Source organism: Tinamus guttatus, unplaced genomic scaffold (assembly GCF_059628265.1).
Source record: "Tinamus guttatus ecotype Peru unplaced genomic scaffold, ASM5962826v1 Tinamus_guttatus_pri_ptg000247l, whole genome shotgun sequence".
Taxonomy (NCBI): Eukaryota; Metazoa; Chordata; class Aves; order Tinamiformes; family Tinamidae; genus Tinamus; species Tinamus guttatus.
This window is the reverse complement of record NW_028288781.1, coordinates 3,008,382-3,030,877: the sequence shown is the minus strand read 5'-3', so window position 1 is coordinate 3,030,877 and position 22,496 is coordinate 3,008,382. Positions and strand designations below refer to the sequence as shown.

At 40.3% G+C, this 22,496-nt stretch overlaps 1 protein-coding gene across 1 annotated transcript in view; it reads left to right on the top strand.

The window, feature by feature from the left end:
- The window catches only part of RNF150 (ring finger protein 150), a 99,171-nt gene that overhangs the window by 7,468 nt on the left and 69,207 nt on the right, over positions 1-22,496 (top strand). The gene's annotated exons all lie outside the window — the stretch shown is intronic.

The window sequence follows — 22,496 nt, the reverse complement described above, 5'->3', positions numbered from 1 at the left end:
CAGCTTTTGTTATCTGCAGAAGAAAAACCCAAACCACTTAAGTAAACTAAACTTTTAAAATGTATTATTATATTAAATATACCAACTTTATGTCTTCGATTCCTAGTCTTTATAAACCTACCTTTTTGAAAAGGAATTTTCTATGAATTTAAGCCATCAGCTAGGATTACTTCTCTCAGACATCTTCCATGGGCACCTTAGAAGTAGTTTTCCAGACAGATCAGGCTGTAAATCACTGATTTAGGTGAACTTGCAGGTTTGATGGAAGCACTAGGTTTGGATTCAAAATACTATGTGGATATGTAGAAACAATATGTGGAAACACCAGAAGAACATATGTTACAGCAGTTCTAGTAGATGGAGAAAGGTTCTAAGAATTGGTTTGCCTGAAAGACGGCAGCATTATGCAACTATTTACAAGAGTGGCTTAGTATGGGCATTATTTATATTTTGGCTTCTCTTCAGTAACTCATTTGAGTTAAACCTTAGAACTCTGAACCAAGGAGAACTGAAAGACATGATGAATAGCTTAACTAGTTTGTTTTATTGCTCCCTTATATTGAAATATGAAAAGCTAGCATGTTGGAATCTTTGTTACTTAAAGATGTAATAGCTTTTTTGAAATACTTATTTTATTTTATTTTATTTTTTTGCTCAGGAGTGACTTAAAAATAACATCAATAAAGTGAAGTGCCTGATCATTTATTTCTGACAGTGGAATCATAGTGATACTCAGTTATACTGCTAGACCTAAGGGTCTGTCAGAATTTCAATCCCAAAGTTGACATGTTTAACTGTGTTCTGTATGTAATATTCTGTGCTGTAAATTGGAAATATAACCCATTTATTTTAACTTAAAATGTTTATCTTTTTAGTTCCCCAAACACAGAAGCATAAATTGTGACTGTGCAACTCTGTAGGGTGCTGGGTGGAGTGTATTAGCTAAAGTGTATCTCTTGAAACATGCATAAAAACATATTCTTATGCCTGCATAGGAATATGGTTTCTCCAGGGATTCTTGGCACAGGATGAGTTTGGCAAGTTTTCTCTCATGTTGCATGATTAATGAAGCATATACTTTTTTTAAACAATTATGTATTCTGCAATGTCTTTGTCATGAGAGAGGGCTGCATGATACTGGGTAGTGTGCAGAGTTTGCAGTCTGAGTCCCTTCAGGGCAAGGGACAAGCAAGGAGATAGCCCTGCTCAGCACTCTGGGCAGTGGTGCCTGTGTTCTGTAACCAAGTGGTTTTCTGGATCCTTTCCCACCAAGCCAGCCATATTACTGACATGTTCAGCTATTTACATCTTTTTTTTTTTTTCCCCCTCTGAATATTGGCTTAATTATGTTGGATATTGTTTTTTCTCTGAACGTTTCATACCTTGAGCAGCTTTCCTTTTTTTATGTGCCTTTGGTTTCCCTCTTGTTGTTCACATCTTCCAAGGGATCTTCTTTGCATTGTGGTGTTATCTCACCAGACGTTGTATGTATTTTAGAGAAGCAGGCATCGGATTAATCTCAGGCTCACCCATTGCCATCTTCACTTCTTTGCTTATGCATTCTGCAGTTGTTTTGCATCTCTTCTAGTCTGTATTTTGTTTGCTTGTGTTTTGTTTTGTTTTTGTCCTTTCCCCTTTATCAGGTTGACAGCAGTAGCCAAAGGTTACTGCTCTATGTGTATAGCTGACTGTAAAGGGAAACAGGACAGGATTATGCACTTTGAGTCGCTTTGCTTTTGCGCCTGGCTTTGGGTTTAAAGAGCTTCTGCTGACCCTGGTGTGCTGCTCAGGTAGGCTTGGAGTAGTGGGCAAGCAGCAATGGGAAGCGTGCTGGAAGGCTGCAGCCTGAGGGGAAGGCTGCCAGTAAGATGCAGCACATTGGCTGTGCATAGGGTGGCCTTGTGTTGAACACTCGTAAGTCTTTTTCATGATGATTTAGGCACTGCTTTCACTCCAGAGCACAGGCTTCAGTTCTTCCCAGCTCAATTGTAACACTTGTGCAGTAATCAATCCATGCATTTGGTTACAAATATTGTTTAAAGGAATTGAGCTCCCCTTTGCAATGCTGAATTTCCCTTCCCAATGATAGTCACAACAGTTTTCTTCCTTTAGTTCATTAAGTATAGTATTTTTAGCCCTTCCTGTGTGTGTGTATATTTTATGTGTGTATATATATATATATGCATGTACATACATATATATATATATATATATATATATGCACACACATCAGCAGCCTTGAGATATGACTTCAGCACTGTGTCTAGGTACACATGGAAGTGATACTTGATAGGACATGAAAACTGTCCTTGCAAAGACATAACAAGAATCAGTAGTTGTCAGTAGAAGTTAGACAAATTCAAGCTTGTACTAAGCAGAGAAATAGTTGCCCAGACAGGAGGAGTCACTGCCACTTAAAATTCTCTGAGTGGGCTTGGATAGCTCTTGGAAAGATAGATCCTGGCAAATTACTACATCCAACAGGAGAACTGTGGTAGTATGTTTCCAAAGAAGTTTAGAGATGGTGGTCGTGGTAGTTCTTTGTGGTTTTAGGAAATTGTAGTTCTCCGAACTATCACTCAACACTTGTCCTCTTTGGGAGACTGTCAAAACAGCTCTGCAAAATCATTATCACTCAAGATGAACTCTATGGCCTGAAGCATCTACTCTTCAAGACAAGATCCCTGCTCAGCATGTCAGGAAAGAACTTAGCTAGGTGATGCTGCTGAACCAGTGCCAGCTTGTTACTCCTTTGTGACTCTTCCTCACAGAAGAGAAAGGTGCAAGGAAAGGTTCAAGAAAAATATCTTATGAGACACTTCTATTTTTTGTGTGTGTGTGTCTGAAGATAATCAACAAATGCAGACAGCTACCTCTAAGCCTCAACAAAAGCAGTATTTGCTGGACTAGCTGTGAGAGATGCTGTTTGGCCTCGTGTGAGATAAAGGGCTTTGGACTTCTTTTAACACTTGTATTTGAATAGTCAAATGGCAGCACAAGGGGATATCATGATACAGTGCAATGAAAAGTGGCTAAGATATCTGAGCATGAATTAACTGTGTCAAAAGCCTGGAGTACTGTCATTTCCTTCCTGAGACAAGGCTAAAAGAGCCATTGGATGAAACGTGTGGCTAGACCTGAGTCCTGAAAAGCTGAAGTCATATTAATGGGAAAAGAGCCATTAAGGTAACACGTTCCTTCAGTAACGTCATCAGATGGGAGACATGTCTCAGAGCTAGTGAAACTATTCGACTAATCCATATATCTTCATCCCTATTTCAGTTCTATACTGGCTGCCACTGCTTGCTGGTACCCACTGTTGTGATCTCTGAAATGTTCTTGTCATCTCGTTCCTGTTCGTCCTTGTCTTTTCTTGCTTCCTTTCCAGATGGTTGGAACCTTCCAGGAGATGATGAGAATTTCAATTCGCTTGTGCTCAGGGCTGAGCTCGTAAGTTTTCTAGCAGCCTTCAGCAATTTCCTCATATTTCTTGGTATTGGAGAATGGGGAGTTGCATTGTTAGAAAGGTACCAAAGAACTGCATGGGAAAGTATGAGCTACTCTTGAGGCAGCCAGGATCCTCTGGTCCCTGTTGACTCTCCTGGGGTCTCATCCCTGCTTTTCACTCGCCTGGCCTGCTAACCCCTGCTTAAGAAAGCACATAAGGAAAAAGTGCTTTTAATGCTTTTTCTCCACAAACATTCTCTCTTTATCCATCTAAATCCCAGGCTTATTTTTTTGTTATCTTAATCTACCAACCAGACGTCATTGAGATGCAAATTACAACAGAGTCCATAGCCTATTTTTCAGGGAAAATATGAGCTATAATTATTTTTTCTAAATTTCTAATTTTTAATGGTTGGTTGTTCAAGGATTTTTTTGGTAAAAATATAGATATTATCTGTTTTTTTAAATATGCCTGACCTTTCACTTCTGTCTCCAATAATTAGGGGGTTTCATTCCTGTGAATTGACTTACATAACATCTTGCTGCTATTATACTCACGAAAATAATGAAGCAAGCACTGTATTTCTTGTATGGAGTATCTCTTATTGATTATCTTGTACTTCTGCTATGTAGAATCTCCTCTTTAGTTCTCAGTCAATACAGTGATTAATCAGCACAGTGATTGTACTGTTGGTCTTTTCTAGGCAATTTGTTTCCATCGTCCAGAAATATTTTTTCCCCAGTTGAAAGATAACACTGCTAGTTTTATTGCAAAGCTGTTATCTTTGGCTCTGTGACTAGTCAGATCTATATTTGGTCTAGCCTACAAAACAGGAGCTACTGTGCATATACAAAACAATTTACTGTTTGCCACTAATGATACGAGGGAGGAAAGTATAACTATGTCTCACCCTTTGCATATATCAATATGACAAGTTCTAAAATCTTTCATTTGCCTGTGAGACCAATACTTAAAAACACATCTTGCTTCATTAAGTGGTTTTGCTGCCATAAAGCTCACTAGTAGGTGTTTTAAATTGTAATGTAGACATTATTTTAATGCCTACATTACATAAAGGTAATTTGGAAAGTGTTTCACATCTTAGTACAGGAAAATGTTTGCACAAGTGCTTATCTTTAAGATTATGTTTAGCTTTCAGTAAGAATAAGCCAGAGATTGAACAGCTGGCCTAAATGTGGTTGAAAATGGCTTTACGGCAAAACGTTGTCTGGCTTGAGGCAGAAATGTCTGGTGTAGCCCAGAGGTTTATTATGAAGGGCGTTACGTGTAGTATCCACTTTTCTAGCTACTTAGAAGAAGGATACAGACAAGTTAGCTGGAAAAGTTATGAAAAGATTGCAGGAAAAATATTCTCCTGAATCAGTGTGGTGGTCTCCATAGTTCTTATTTAGGGTATTGGGATTTCCCTGGTCTTTAAACTGAATTTTCGTAAGTTGTATATTCTTTATACAGAGTACCTTTAGGACGTTCAGATAATTATTTCTGAACTATTAGGTTAGCCACCATCATGTTAAGAGTCTCCCAAGTCTCCATTCCATCTATTAACATTTTAAAACGCTATAAAAAGAAAACCAACAACAATCCTGGAAAAGTCCAACACCCAAATCTTTCCTGTAGAAAAGGCAAACCTGTTTGCTGACCCCGGGCATGTGCTTACTCTATGCCAATAACTTGTAATGTTTGCTTGTGAAATCCTAGCCCTCCTGCAGTCAATGCCAAAACTTCCTAAGGATTTAATTGCCAAGTTTTAAACCAAGAAAATAAACATCTGAACTCATGATATCTTATGCTGCCCCCCCAATATTTAATCCATCCTTGTCAAATACAGAAAAGCACACGTTCATCACAACCCACCTGAAACACTGTTCCCCAGCTGCAATCGCAGTGGAGTGTCACCAGGTCGCATTTCATATGAACTGTGCGTGTGGATTGGGTTCAAGTAACACAACCAAAGCAGCACAGTGGGCAATGCCAGGGGCTGTGTTAGACCCATTTTGTAGTTGGGGAGAATTACCTGCCAGCCTGCGACTGCCTTAAAGGTGTAGCAGTTAACTTGTATGACCTCTCCAGCTCATTTAATAAAAGGTCCAGTCGGCCCCAAATGATTGTATAAATTGTGTAGCCATTGTTACATCTGTGATAGAGGCAGGAGTTTGGTTTTTTACCCTTTGAAGAGCTTGAGGTAGTGGGTATATCTTAATGTGTATTTCTGCCAGGGGGCTTCAAAACAGGCTGTCCTGAAATCTGCTCTGTCACTAGCATGTCGTTCTCACAAGGCTCATGGCTATGTATGAACTGAAAGCAATCAAGCTCTTTCTTTGTGTGTGTGTGTGTGTGTGTGTGAGAGAGAGTGTGTGTGTGGTTTGCACGAGGTCCAAGCTGATCCTCAGGGATCAGCTGCAGGAGACGTTGCTGCTTGCCAGAAGTCAGAATCCAGGTAGTAGCTTCTGACTCTTGAGCAGGTATGGGCTGAATGTGCTGCAAAGCACCTGAGCTATATTTGGAGGGTGAGAGCTGCATAGTTTTCACACCTTTCTTCACTGGCTGTTATGCTGAGGAGGAATGGCAGTGCTGGCAGGCTCATTGCCGTGAGCGTGCTGCAGGGGTGGTTGTTGGGAGAAGGAGCGCCCCGAATCGGTATTTGTGGTGCCCAGTGAAGGGGAGCGTCCGTCTGCATGCCAGCACTCGGCACAGAATCAGTTACAGAAACAAAGCCTATCCGCCTTACACCTGGCAGAAGTCACTGCCCTCTTCCTAGTCTGACCAAATTAAGATGACATTTAATACAGGCTAAATTTCTTCAGAAAAGAGGGTAATGGTAGTGGTAGTTATAAGATCTTGGAATATGTGATTGTTTAGCGACTTTCACGTGTTTTGTTTTGTTCTTATTTTTCATGGAAATACTTTTTGGGTGTAAAGAACAGTACAGGAAATACTGTGTGGCAATCTGACGCCTTTGCTCCATGTGTGCATGTTATGTTTTGAGTGATGCTGATCAGTATTCAGAGTTTGTGGGATTTGAAACTGCTCCGATAATCTCCCTTGCCTCCTATATTTCCTATATTTCAAACCCTGTTTTGAGGGTCCAATGACAAAATGACAGGATTTGTAATGCAAATGATGTATCTTTTACTTTTCACTACACTTTCATTTCTGAAATCTGTGTCTGTTTAACCCCTTTGTAAATCTTCATGCCTTGTTAGGTTGTATCTCTTTGCTAATAGAGATGTGTGCTAATGAGAGTATCTGCCTCTGTTAGTGTAGGCTTTGCTGTATCCTAAAGACACATCCTTTTTATCTCTTTGATCCAAATGAAGTCTAAGAGGCTAAATGCAGACAAATATCAAATGCTCATCTATGCTGAACAGAAATGTTGCAATTACATGGAAGTATCAAAAATCAAAGAAGAGATTCTGATAGTTGATTCAGTATAGAAAAAGAGAGTAGCTGAAATTCATGATTTTTAGCTGGTAGTTCTGATCTGCTGACACTCAATACACTGAGTCTTCTAAGGCATAAAAGCTAAATGAAGAGAGAGCGGAAACCGTCAGATAAGAACCAAGGTAAATAGAATTAGTCTCCTTTGGTGTTTTTTTACATGTGAGAAAAATTGGTCTCTTCTGAAGTCTGAAAATAGAAATGTGTGAGCAGTAATAATATTTCCAATTGAGCAAAATTTCTAATATTTACCATTAATATTCCTCTTTGGAAGGCTATATGTAAAGAAAGCAAATAAGTTTAAATAAATCAGCATGTTAATGCCTGAAAAAGTATCATGCAGGATCTGTGTTGCATATTCAGGAAATAACTAGAATTTGCCATTAAATTGGAGATAGACTTAAATCCTAGTTTTGAGTTGACCATGTAATTTAAGCACAGTCCGTTTGCATCTTTTTGCATCTGAAGAGCTGTCTGTATACTAGCACTTGGGAAGTCAGATGCAAGATTAGGTTCCTGAACATCTCCGATCTGAAGTATTTTATGTAAAGTCCTTGCTTTAAGGTATTTTAAAAGTTACAAAATTCATAGTCAATATAGAATTCTAATCAGAGTTTTCTGGCTCTGGTACATGTTCAAATAATCAGATTTAAGTAGGAATTATAGCACTTAGCTTATCTCTTGCACATGCAACAACAACAAAAACTTAGAATAAGGAGGTACTGTATCTGTGCTGATACTTGAGTGTTAAGAATAAGGAATCCAATTAGCAATTTACTGTGATATCATCATCATCATGTAAAATGCAGTCATTTTCATCATTCCCAAAGCTCTCCTAAATGTCACAGAGAAATGGTGGAAACCCTACAATGCACCATGTAACAACATCAGTCAGAGTTGTACAAAATGTAATGTGGACAAAACTGTACTTTTCAGTAAAGCCTCCAAATATTGAGAGGCAGCTCTGACAAACACTTTGTTGTAAAAATACAGGCATTTGCAACATACTCTGAAGAGATTGTTTCAGTAGAGCATCATGAATTTGCTTGAGAAATAGTTGCTAAAGCCTGTATCCATGTTCCTAGGAGGGGAACAGGATAGAGGAAGGACTCTGCCTGCCTGCAACAGTTGGGGTCCACTTAGGTGCACAGTTTGTATTGAGGCATCTCAGTACCTTTTTATTTATTTTTATTATTTTTAGGAGTAAGTAGATTCCCATGCCTATGCATACAGTTGCAAGCATGTGTCTGTGTGTTGTTTTTCTCACGTGCACGCATCTATAAAAATAGTGGCTTCCTCCAGGGAGCCTGGCTATGAAATAACTTGCCTGGCCTTTAATTCACAGTGGAGCCAAGGTATGTAAATATATGAAATGGTTATTTTGGCAATGTTTGATTAGTAAGTACCTACCTATGTAGATGTAAGCAGCCCTTTTTCATCTTTTCCATTTTTAGTACCGTTTAAGAGTGCTAGAAGCAACTCCTCTGGAGATGAGTTCTTCACAGTCTTTTTATATTAAAATTATATAAATGAAATAAACATTATTCCCATATTGTTCCAACTGCTTGATTAGGAGTCAGAGTGGTCTCTGTTCCCCTCCATCTGTATAAAGCTCACATATGATACTAAAATAATCTGTTTAAGTATTGAACTTCTCAGTTAAAAAGCAGGGTTGGTTGTAGGAAAACTGTAGAGAGTAGTCTTGTAATCTTAGGTCCTCCTGCTGACAGTACTCATGCAGGCAAATACCTCATGCATATAATGAACTTGCTTGATCTATTTATAACTTTAGTTATCGAATGTATGTTTTTACCCAGATGGTGCTTCTTAAATTTCACTGGGCTGTGTATATGAGCAGCAGTTCACACTGCAGATCACACAGTGTAGGAGAAGTATCCAGACAGCAAACAAATGCACTTAATTAAATAAATGTTCAGAATTAGTAAATACAATACTTGTGACTTTCAGTGGTGTCTCTCTGCAAGAAGGCTCTGACTGATGTAACCTGAAGCAAAAAAGCCTTTTCCCCACAACACCTTGCTTTTGTGTATGCTTGAACTCCCTCCAAGATAGGTTTGGATTTATTCTTCTAAGTACGTCTCTCTGAATTTTGCCTTGGTTCTTAGCTGGTGTCCATTTTTATTCATCTTACAGATTATATCCATCTAAATCCAATTACTTTCATAAGCAATTCTTGTGATTCTCTTTTTAAAAGTGTGTTGTTTTTAATTATTCTCTTACGGATTAGGTGCAGTCCACCAACTCAAAGTTTACTAAATCCAAAAAAAAAAAAAAAAAAGTTACTGTGGAGGGAGAACATAATCCAACAAGGAATGCTTACATCCAAGTGTTGCTGGAGCACATGCATATCCCTGTGCCCCTCCCCTCCTCTTGAAATAGTAGGTTTCATGTTAAATATCAAATTTGACTAGTGCACTTTTTCCCAACACTCTCAGCTACTACTACAGCTTCATCTACCGATATCCTCCTGATGTGTGGCCAGGCTCTCCGGAGCGCATGAATACCCTAAAATGCTTGTTCTGAAGATCACATGGGCAGATACTATGACTGCATATAAGGGTGTTTGTGTTGGAGCATCTACAGATGGAAACCCACTTTGAGCTCAGGCTAAAAGAGATTTTCTTTTTCTTTTCCTGTGCATTAAATATAATGATGCTTCTCATGTGCAGTTTGTTACTTTTAGAAACATTCAAAAACACAAATATAATGATTTATTGGAGCACAATGACTGCAACATATTTTCTGTGAGTTGGGCAGAATACATTACAATTTTAGAATTACAGTGAAGGAGCTATAGAGGCAATAACAAATCTGCTTCTCGATCAGAAGAAGGCTTTTGCACGTTGATTTTAGGTTGGCAAGATAAATGTTTCGGCAACATGAATGAAACTCATCTCAGGTTTTTATTGCAGCCCTTTCTGCACTGTGTATAACTTCCCTCTGTAAGCAGCCAGATGCTATGAGGTGTTGCCTGTCAGTTTTAATGTAATGGAAACTACTAGTTCTAATTTAGGAGATGTCCTCAGTTCTAGGGAAGCAGTGGACAAGGGAATCCAGTCTCTTCAGTTGGAGCAGTCACAGTGGTGCCTCTGTCTTTGCTGTAATGTCTGTACATTTGGCATAGAAACTATTTTTAGAAAACATTTCTAATCATTCTTCTGAGAAGACAGAGTTCAAATTGAACATGTCAATATCCTTTTTTTTTTTAAATGCTGCAAGAGCAATTTAATTGGCTTTCTAATTTTTCCAGGCCTTTTTAAAGAAGAGTGTTAGAAGGTTTACAAAAGTCTGCCAAGTCTGCCTCGCAGCGTTGTTGTTCTTATCAGACACGATGTTCCCCGTCCACCCTGTGCTGCCCAGCTGAACAGTCGGTGGGCAGAGGCCCCGGGGCAGGAGCAGGCAGCCGGTAGAGAGCAGGAGCCAGAGCTCTGTACGATGGCCTTGCTCCCAGGGAGGCTGCATGGTGGGACCGCGTGTGGATTAACCGTGAGCTGAGCATCATCGGGTGCCGCTCTGGTCCTTACGCCACCCACAAGGCAGAGCGGTGCTGTGCTGGCAGAGCTCGAAAGCCCCATGGCAGCTTCTGAAGCTGAGGTCAGTTGTGAAAGGATTCCCCTGTTTCTAGATTCAACTTCCAGCTTGGAGGAAAGCCCTGTAGGTAAATCTGCTGTGTGTTCAAGTATCATTAGAGACAGTTTAGGCACCAGGAAAGCAGCTGATCACCCTGTTAGACAGAGGCCATTGACCCTGGAGTGCAGGTAAATAACTGCACGCCTTGTGTAGGTGTGGGACTGCTCATTTAATGCCTGTGCCCTGGCTTCCCAGCCTCCAGCTGCTGGCAGAGTCCTTCCCTGCCCAACATCCTCAGCTGTGCTCGCTGTTTGCTCCAAGAGCACTGCTGGGGCAGCAGCTGCAGCGTCCCACTCCCCAGATCTTGGCATGCCCTGTGGTGTAGCTGCCTCGGTGACACTCCCTGTTTCCAGAAGAGCCGTCTCTTCCTCTAGAACATCTATCATGTCTTTGGTGACCTCATATCCCTTCAGCAGTTCATCCTTACTTGCAGTCTCTTTCCTCTCTGCTCTGACTCTGCTTTCAAGTCACGTCACGTGCCTCGCTGTTAGTGAGCATGTAGATGCCTTTTCTTTGCCATGTGTGCATGCTTAATCGTGTTTAATCAATGCTTTTCCTAAGGGTGGTCTCTAATCTTACACAGATTCAATAGCTGTAGCTTGTTGAAACAACTATTATATCTGAGGTATAGTAGAACTAAATGTAGAACATCTACTTTTCTCTCCAAAGCATTGAAAAAAGGGGAAGAAAGAGAAAAAGAGAGATAAATACGTGCCTGGGTAGCTTAAGTCAGGGAAGAGCAGTTACATGTGCTGAAAAATCTGTGAATGCACTGCAGGTAAATCAGACCGTGGCTTCTTAGGCATGTCGTGGTAGTTCCCGAGAGCACGTACAAATGTAGCAGTCATGCTCATGCATCACATCGCTGGTTGCACAGCTGGTCATCTACCCATGTCCAGCCTGATGCAGAGGAGCTACAAGTGAGCTGTGCTGTAAGGACAGCTGTTCTGAAGCAAGCTTTTCCTGACCAAGGCAAATCAAGTGCTGCATCTTCCTCTGCATGCACTTTCCTTTAGTTTTCTCCAACATTTCTTTCAAACACATAAGAACTTCTTAATTTTAGTTCAAGCAGCCAGTATGTTTTTTCACTCCAGCATCCTATATTCAACAGCCTCTATAGATTACCAGCTTCTTCACACACCTCAGAAGTTCACTTAAGTATCAGAGACTGAACATGGTAAATTGCATCAGCACCTTGAAATGCTGCCTGCAACTTGTGCTCCCAGTCAGCCCTGATTTGGAGGTGATGGATCTGCTTTGCATACAACTGAACTGTAAGGTTAGAGTTTAATTTAACATTAAGATCTTGTCAGACTTCGTTTATGGAGCTATGTCTAGTCAGCCTGATAGATGAGGACCCAACTGCACATCCCCTGCTAATGCGTATGAGTTATCTGACTGATTTCTGTCTATGTAACACCATCTTGGCAGTAGACAATTTCTCGCTATCTTTTCTAACATCTCTATTTCTGAGCTGTCTTATAATCTGATAGAACTGTTTTTAATGCTTGCCAAAAAAATCTAATTCTAAAGTAGAGATCAACTTTGCTTAAGATTTGGTGAATAAGAGAATCTTCTCTTAAGATTCTGAGCATTTTTTAAATGTGTGTTAAATTATTAAAATCCTTTTATAGACTGTGCTGACTCCCTATCACAGTTGTACTATTAATTCATTATCATGATTTTCTCAGTAATTTTGTTAACAAGCCTGGCAAAGGTGAAAATCACAGTGTTTGAAAAGAGGAGCTAAAAGGTGAACCTATTGACTGCTTTGCCAGAAAATGAAGGATTTTTGGTTTATTTTAAGGAGATTTGGGGTGTATTTAATAAGCTAAAAATGCTGCTTCATATTCTTCCCTATCTTGCTTGAATTGGTAACAAGCAAAACAGCATCAGGGAACTTGGCTTTGGAACTGCATAAGCGTGGGTTGTTATTTTTTGGCTTTTGATCTCCCACAGAGTCCAGGATACATTTTACATTTAATATGTGTGCTCATACTGCATTTTCCATGGAACCCTTGTGTCTTAGGGAAAGTAAACCTAGGTATCTTTTCTTTTAGTAAAAACTCTCTGATAGACAACAGAGAATAACAGCTGCCCTCATTAAATATTGCTTTTAATACCTCAAATGTTGCATAGTAGATACAGATGATTAGGAGACAAGCATTTTGCTTCTTAGGTCAGTGAGGATGGGTAAGGGGTTAAGAAACTGGCACTGGACTCCAGTGTCAATATAGGCTTTTCATCACCATCTGGAAAGCAGTAATAGCGAAAATATCTATTGTCATAAAATGCATTTTTTTTGTTTTTGGATCTAGAAGAAAAAGAATTAGTTACCACATTAAAAGCCAAGAGGCGAGCTTAATTAAATAGTGTTGTTTGATCTTATTCCCCTTCTGCTTCCAATATTATTTTTTTAAATGCCATATGTACCAGAGATGTTCACTGCTAGCACAGTGCTAGCAGTGCTGATAGCTCCTTGCCGGAGAGCGGTGTCTCACTCACTCAAGACAGTTTTTCATTTCATTTGTTTAAGCTCTGAGTAGTCAGTAGGCAGGTGTCTGTCCAACAGGCACGTCACCTGAGCAAGGCTACTGCAGCACTGAACTTGGAACCCTGAAACGGTCCCATCTGCAGCCAGAGAGATGATTTTTTTTTTTCTGAGGTTGGCTGTATAGTGAAGTGCCCTGTTTTATAGGGACCTGTGACAAGGAGCTTTGTGAGAGAGGATAATAACAAGTTTCCATCTTGCCTTACTGTGCAGCACTTTGTCTCAAAATTACATGTGCTGTGCCATCGTTTCGCACAGTTTCATTGACTCATCGGGGCTTGGTGCCAGCGCTGAGCTTCGTCTGTTCCTGCCGGCAGAGCCATCTCATGTGCGTGTTATAGAGCTACTCGGATCTCCAAACAGGACGAGTGCTGAGAAAGAGGAAACAGAAATGACAAAAGGCTACAGATGTTTGGAGAGCCGGGGACTAACACAGGGGCTGCCAAAGAAAGAATAGAAAACAGCGAAAATAAATAGAAGAGAAACACATAATAATGTGATGTTGCAAAATCCCTATAAAGGAAAATGAAAGTCTGAAATATATTTCACAATAGGAATAATGATTGTAGTGCCCTGTGGTATTTCCCAACATCCTTTCTGTGCTGCCATGGTATGGTGGTTTGATTATATTTGATCATTATTTGTAAGCTGGTTTCATTTGCTCTTTATATTCCTTTTTCCTGTTGAATGCTTGTGAGCTAGCACAAGAAAACACTTTTACAGTTTTACATAGGGTTGTCTTATTTTAATATTTGATAGCACTCGATAAGAGAATAAAGCCGATAGACTATTGACGTGTAATTTTCTTCAAGGAATTTTAAATATTTGTTTTTATCGATATGTTAAATATCTGCTCTTCTCTAGAACTGCGGAATTAAGTTCTGCTCTGCACATGCTGAAGTAATAGTAATATAATGAATGCACACAGGTATATTGGGGGCCCAGCTTAAGGTATGCTCATCTAGAAAGAGTACAATGTGCTTAAAGGCAGCAAGGCCCCGCAGCGTTGGTGAGAAGCGGGGGTGATGGCAGTGTGGAGGGCATAGCCAGGCCTCTCCTGGTGCCGTGACTGGCTCACACTATCACACGCTGCGCGCATCTTCAGCGCTGCTGCTGCTGCTACCGGCTGCAGCGAGCATGGCCAGGCCACAGCTCTGCGTCCTCGAGGGAGCTCCGGGCAAAGCGTGTGGCTTGCGCAGCCGGCAGGGCCGGAGGGGGCCGTTCCGGCAGGCAGGCAGTGCCGCGGAGCGCAGGTACCGCTGGGCACCCTTCCCTCTCCCCTCGCAGCTTCACACCGTGACCAGGTTCCCTGCCTGAGCAAGGCCAAGCGTGAGGAGTGCGCTCGCCTTCCTCGTTAATCCTCACTCTAGTATTTTGCCTTCTGTCTTCTCTGCACGCTACATGCTGCTTGCAGAGACATATCTAGTGCCTGCCAAAGCCTTTACTTGGGCCCATTGTGCTGATCAATCCCCACATCCAGAGACACCCAGAACAGTTGTGTTGTCCTGGGTGGGTAGGAAAAAGCGGCAAGCTGCATTCCCATAACACTGCTGCAGAATCTTAAACAGCAGCCTAGGCAGAATATTTCCTATCTTCATTACTCCAAATATCAGTGTAGGCCACTCATAAACTCCTCATTCTTTTTCAATACTTGTAAATATAACATTGTACATTTGTTAATAAGAAGAAAATGAGTTCGCAATTCTCTGTGAAATATGAAAAGAAGATAATCACACAATGCTTCAGTAATGCAGGGCTCTGAGATGTGTTGTAGTGCTACAGCTGTCAGCCTCTCTGTACATGCAAATATCATGCTGTCAGAAGCTAATGTGGTGAAATAGGTTTTCATTTTAGATGAACAAGTATTCCAATTATAATTTCTTTCAATTCCAGTTACAGTGCTTTGGGCGAACGTGGTTAACAGCAATTCAGTGTGCAGCATAAGGAAGTCCTTTACATGCTGCTTTGAATTGCAGGACCTACTACAGCTTGTTGCAATTGCAGGACACATTGCTATGGGTACAAAAGGGTAGTCAAGGCACTTCCTTTAATGCCACTTCAATTTTTATAGCTTTTTAAATGTGACATTTAAATTTCCATTTATCACTCTTATTCTTGGTCCAGAAGTTGATTTGTCATTGATAATTGGTAGAAGCCCTACCTGACTAATTTAGAGCTCTCTTGGCTTTTGGAAATCGAGGGGTTACCTAAAGAAAAATAGCCATGTTCCCTAACATTCCTGATATAAGTGAGAATAGAATACTTAATAGCATAGATGAAATGTGAAATACATAACCGTAAGCATAAAATTTTAGTTGACACTTTAATTGTATTTCTGAAGGCAGTAGTTTTGCTGAAAAAAATGACCTAGTTGGTAGCAGAGTTAGTAAAGTGATTCCTAAGGTGTGTCTGGCTCCTGCCAAAGTTGTTTGGCAAGAAAATGTTCATGCATTGAAGTTAACAAAACTCTACCCAGGTTTTATGGTTTTCTTTGCATTTTGAGATTAAAATCACAATTTAAGTAGTTTTTAAAATACAGTGTCTAAAAGAAAACATTTAGATTTTAATTCCATTTTGTGATAGTTTGTGACTGCCATTAAATTTCCGTTTGGAACCAGATATTAGTTCTTACCCTACTTGATAAAAACTATATCACTTTTTAGCAAGATGAACTAATTTATTCCATTCAAATTTGTGAACATTTAAAATACTAAGTGTGTATTTCAATTTACTCATAGTATGCAAGTTTTACAAACTAAGAATCAGTCCTAGAAGCTCACAGATGCCTAAAGTGAAACAGTCGAGGTCTGAGACAGTTAAGACAGGAAGAAAAATTATTCCGATTTATTTCTCTACTGGAGGCTGTGTCCTGAAAAGTAGCTTTGATGCAATATCTTCTTTACCAAAGACATATTCCCCATATACAGTGACATTAATTCACACTTATGGTATTTTCTGGTAAGGCTTTGAAGAGTCCGCACAGGCCCAAGGTTGTCCTGCAGAGCCCCGTATGGAGCCTGAGTCGCAGCGTGCCCAGCAGCAAGCGCAAAGCTCGACTCCTGCACTTGTTTATTTACTAAAAGTGAAATATAATTTTACTTGTAAATTAGGAACATTTAATGCACAAGTTATTGAAAAGGACTAGTCAAATTTCATGTCTCATTTCTCTAGAATTTTCTTCAGGATTAAAAATTCCGTTACTGCAGTTTGAATAATTAGTATATTATATATTTCTATTTGAACTGCAACAGAAAGCAATGTTTAAGAAAGTCCATATATGTGCAAAGGGCTTGTCTTTTGTAAACTTGTTCATAGGTTTGTGAAGGCCCATGGTTTGCAGTTAAAATTGTTGGTTTACTGCATATATATCCATGTCATGGTACCCTAATTTTAAAAAAGTGTTCAATACAATGCCTAGAAAATGATATACCACAAAATTATGTTAAATAATACTCTTACATACTTTAATCTATAGGGTTTTTTTGTCAAATTCAGACCATAAAAAATAATCCATATCTGTGCTCTGATAAAAATAACAGTGGGATATATTTTGGTCATGAACTAAAATGAAATTCAGCAATCTGTCAACACTGTTGATCTATTTCTGAATGCTATTTAATCTGGTAATGAAAGACACAGTATCTTCTCTCTTTTTTTCTTCTTCTTCCTGTACTTAACTGGAAAAATCTTTTCAGGTGCTAAGCACCTGTGGCTCCAAATCAAACTAGGTGCCTTGCCTAGTTTAAATTGAGAATTCGGCAGCAATCAAAAGTGCTCTTCAACAAGTCCCTTTTATTGCAGGGATGACCATCTGCCCTTGTAAGCTCTGACAGGGCTATTTTGGGATAGTTTAACTAGTTAGCTTTGAAATGATTGGAATACATGTTAACAGCACCAAAAAAAACACTGACCGAAAGCAAGAGCACTTAACTCTCGTGCTGACATGGTGGTAGATTATTCAAAATCATGTTGTAGTTGCTTCAGAGGAAAAACTTTAGAGAGATTTATGTTGACAAACAGTGACAGTACAATTTAAAGCTAAAGTCACAGACTCTAATTCCAGATTAAGCTTTGCTGTCTGAATGCCAGTGCACTCGCTTTCTTAACATAAAAAGATCCCATCTATCCCTTTACTTTAGTTGATTGCTGGAACTTAGTGGAAATGCTCACTCACAGAGTGAGATAGAGGATGAAATGCTGTGGATTAGTGCAGGCAAAATTTGGAACGCATCATGCCCTGTGTCTCTAGAAATTGCATGCCCAGAGAAGGGCTACTAAGATGAGGCAGGATCTCTTGTGTTCAGCCTGGAGAAGAGAAGGCTTGGGGGGGTGGTGTGTGGGTAATCTTATCCATGTGTGTATCTAAAGGATGGGGTTGGACACTTGTCTGTGCAGCCCAGCAATAGGATGAAAGGCAACAGGCAATAGCTGAAGCACAGGAAGGTCCCTCTTTACTGTGAGGGGGACAGAGCACTGGAACAAGTTGTCCAGAGAGATGGTGGCATCCCTGGATATCCCTGAAAATGTGCAGAATCTGCCTGGACTCCATCCTGTACGATGTGCTCGAGGTGACCCTGCTTGTGTGGGGCAGGGGGACAGTTGAACTAGGTGATCTCCAGAGGTCCCTTCCAACCTCAACCGTTTTGTTTCTGTGAAATTATCGTTTTATGCATTAAAACAGGGTTTGGTCCATGTAGATTTTTTTTAACGGGTAATGGCAGCATTTTTCATATTGATAGAGAAAAGTGGGATGCATTTTTCCAAAATAACCAGTTAGCTTGTCTCATAGTAACTGAATGTCCAACGTGGCTATGTTGTGCTCACATCCAGCCTAAAATTACCATGAAAAATGCAAGCAGAGCCAAGAGCAGCAGCTTTTGCTGATTTACCCTTCTTCCTCTCCCCATCTGGGCCTTTCATGTTAAGGGATGAACACACTTGGTTTATTTGAAGAAGAAATTAATGTTAAAATAAGAGCTGAATGTGTGAAAAAGAGCAAGTTGAGAAAGCTGATCTACCTACTAAGAATAAATATAGTATGAACAACTAAAACATAATGAGTTATGCACAGATTATTATGCACAGATAGCTTCAGGAGCCTTAAAAAATAAAACAAAAAACAACAACAACAGAAAAACGCCCTGCATCATATATCTAGCTTTATGATGTTAGTATTTCTTCTTGCTATCCAGTAGGGTTTTGCATGTTCCTTTTCTCATCAACTCCTATTCAAGCAGGAACCTACTCCCAAATTTCTTTCGGAGAAGGGGGAAAGCCAGAACGGACACACTGTTCTGAACAGATGCTGCAGGGCTTTTCAGGGATCCCTTAGAAAGGGCACATGGAGAATCAGCGCAAGGTGCGTTCAGTGCAGCCTCTCACCACAGGTGACAAAATGGCACATTTCTGGGGTTGAACATATTTATGCTGATAATAGATGCTATTTTTATTCAGTGCTGAACCGAATCATGAGGAATATTCTCACATGCTGAATTGCTCTGTCCTAGTGAACAGAAATCTAGTGATGAGGTATTCTGGTTAGCGTGTTTTTACTGTGGCCAAGTTCAGAATAAAATGTTAGTCGGTGTTCTTTGTGAGCTTTTCAGCATTGGCTGAAAGAAAAATAACAGTGACAAACTGTAGATTAAAAAATAGGTTATGGTATTAAGGTTAAAAAAATGCTGCACCATTCATACAGGCTTTAGAAGTCTGTATGAAGTCCTGCACACAAAGTCTAGGATATCTCTTTAATGTAGGCCTTCCAAGATAAACTGTAATGTAAACAAAACTGCAAACAATGAAAGAGCTCAATTAACTGAAGAGAATGAGGATGGAAAGTCAGAAAATGAACATGATTAGGTGGTGCCTGTTATTATTGTTGGAAGAATTTCTGTAATCACTGTGCTACTGACTCTTTGCATCTTTGAATTGTCCCTTTTCTTTAATATTAGTGCTGACAAATTTGCCATTAGCAGTTTCAAGGAATGTGCAGATCTTATCCTTTATGTGGGGGCTATTTTTTGAGAGGTAACAAGGCTCATTTGTATAGATTCTTTGATACCCAGCACACTTGCAACAGTGAATTGACCTCCATTCCCTTCAGAGTGGAGTGAGCACCAAGAGCATCCCAATACTTATTGATCTGGTTTTGGAGGGTTTCCAATGTGATAGCTTTGTTCCATTTTCAGAGCACTTTCTGTCGCATACTAAGGATTTGAGTAACATAGGCCTAAATGACTACAAGTCCTAGGTGGGATAAAACTAAAACTTCCTAAATCTGAGATACCTAGAGCTTTGTACTTTCGAATGGTAAAGAAGAATCTGGAAAAAAAATCGGTATAACAGGACACAGATGAGACCAGAACTTGTCCAGAAGACATGTCAGAATCTGCCTGCCCAATACAGTTGGGGCTATCGGGGTCAACTGAGTGAAAATCGCAGACACTTTTTTAACACTTAAGCACTCTGCTGTTTGTATTGTTTGGAAATATGCTCTGTGCAGATCAGTGAGGGGGCTAAGTACTTGTGGAATACAGTAATTTAGGAAGATGCTCAGGAGGAAGATTTGAGTGTGTAGTTCTAGGAGCTGCACAGGTCTGCAATCAAAAAATCTGATTTGGGCAATGCTTGCAAAGTGAGATCCCTCATACTGTTTTTCTGCTTTCATGTGATACCTCAGTGTTCTGCAGTGCTTGATATAGTCAGGAGTCTTTTCCAGCATGTAATAACGTGGAACTGGGACAGCACACTCAAGTGCTGGCCCTGCGTTGGCTCTCTGCCTGTACAGTTGGAAAATGTTGGAATGTCACTGTCCTCTCAGCAGTTAGATAGTGTGGTTACTGGGGTGTTTCTTAACCATCTTTTTAAAACAATCTTTTTCAGGCTTTCCTGTTCTAAAAACATTTTTAACTGTGTCTGTCTTTTTAGTTCTTCGAGGCTGTATCTGATCCAAGACGATGCTGCATCTCCTTAAAAAGGCATTCTTGGTGATGAAGGCTGACTTTGAAGTGATGGCCCTAAGCGATGATTGATTTAATACTGCTGAATGAGCAAAGATTGATGGGTCAGGTGTAAAGGCACAGGACCATTCATACCCAGACCTAATACCTCCAAGCCCTTGTAAAGGATGGCAGGATCAGCTTAGACAGGAGCCTTAATAGTTCTTAATGGGAGTGGGAGCTGTGTGGCAGAAGCATTTCTTTGTGTGAGAGAGAGGGGAAGGAGGGAGGGATTTTAGCTTCTTTAGAAAATAAAATGCATCATTAATCTAGATGTGACAGTAGCATAAGCCGTGGGAACTCTCCCGAGCAGCGAGCCAGGAGCCCGCCTGGTTTGCTGCCCCTTACCAGCTGCAGTTACATTTTTGCCTCACAGCCGGCTCCTTTCCTGGAGCTGGAATGGACCAACTGTGCCTCCTCTGCCAGAGGGAGCGTTTCAGGCAGAAAGTACCTAGAAAACATCCCTGAAAGAGTTGTCCTCCTGGATGCAGCCTGAGGGGGATGGAGGGGCAGAGAGATGCCAGTTCTCCATGGTTAGCAGGCTAATGGGTGGAGGGTGTTACATCTGACAGGCAGCTCACATAGAGCCTTGGTCCTTACGCCTGAATGCCACATGGGAGTGCAGGAACGGCGTGACATGGGAGCCAATGGTATTTCTGCCCAGCGAGAGGTTTCAGCCAGTTTTTCTGGCACAGCTGGGCCAGATCAGTTAGAGAATCTGACCTGCATTAAACTTTGGCTCACATTTCCCAGCCTGAAAAAGAAGGAAGTAAAAAAGCAGGAGATTTACAAGAAGTGACGACTCTTACAAGGAGTCAGGATTCATGCCCTCTGCCTGGAGTCTTAGAGAGATCTGTGTTCAATATTGACGTGGTGAAGCTAGAGGAAGAAAGGATTTGATGAGAAAAATCTGGCTTCTCAGTGACTGTATTTTTAAAATATAAAAAGTACTGCAGAGTGAGTTTCCATTCTTTTTGAGCGTGATCTTCAGAAGGAACATCTATTTTTCCCTTCCCTTCTTTAAGAGGTAGATACCTTAGATACAAAGGTAGTAATGAGAGAGTATGAATACCTGATAATTTTGTGTATTTGCCTATACACTGTTCTGAATACATAAATTTCCCCTTTTCCATGAATAAACACTTCCCTTTAAACACTTTGTAAGTATTTTTTTTCTTTAATAACAAATAGGTCATGTGCAAGAGAGTGTGAAAGCTAACAGATGTGAGGCAAAGAACAATTATGCATAAGGAATGCATGAAGGAATTTTATACATAGATATGCAGGAAGTTTTTAAAGGAACTGCAGATAAATATAGTGCAAACAGAGGAGGCTGAGCTGCTGCCAGGAGGGTACTTATATAATTGATGGGCTTGTCTGTCTGTGTGGCTGTTTTTCTCTCTTGTTTGATGAATAGATCCACTATCCATCAAGGTACATCTCTGTCCCCAAGTGTGGTCTCCTGCTCAATGCATGAGCTTTTGATATGCTTAGACATTTCTATGATGAATATGTCAGCAATTTTTGGAATGCAGCCTTCTCTGTGTCTTGCTGATTTCTGGGCCACTGTATTGGCCACTTCTCATTCAGGGCAAGAGGGCAGCGATAGTTGGTGCAAACAGAAAGTTGGAATCAAGCTGTGCATTCCTGGCAATGCCAAGCAGAAGTCATTATGTTTATTTACATGTATTTTCCTGGTTATTTTTATAACTGGTGTCTCATTGTGCCTACTTTGTAAATTGTACTCTTTGTCTCATGCTAAAGTAGAAATTTGGGCCTTCATCTCATAAGCAAGTTAATGTGCTGATGAAGTCCATGTTAGTCAGGAAAAAAGAGGTTTGTAGCTGTGTGTGACTGGAAACATCAGGCTTGCTGTGCCAAGCCAGAGTCCTGCTGCTTTGCAATATGATTAAAAAGGATCCTAAACTGAATAATATATTACCTGTGACCAGTGAGATCAATCTGATTGAAAATTGATTTTCCTATTCCATTTAATTTGAAGATAATTGAATGTCTTTGTTCTTGGTCTTTCTTTTAGACTTCTGCTGTCTGGATGGTCTTTGTGGGTTTCCTTGTAAGTTTGTTGCCCCCATCTGCACTCACGCCCGCATACACAGGCACGTGTGCACACACACTCACACTAATAGCTACGCCCCTTGCTTAGCATTTTGTCCCATGGATCTCTGCATATTTCCCTGCCAACTTGTTTGGTCACTGAGTGACAGTTAGATCCAGAAAAGCCAGAATGTGGATCTTCAAATCCAGAAATGTTTCTTTTTATTAGGTAAGCTTAAACAGTTAACAGTTTTGCAGTTGATATGCTTTAGATAGAAGCAAGAAGGAAACTGGCTTAAGGTATAGACCAGAGGTTTCCCATGATCCAGGTGTT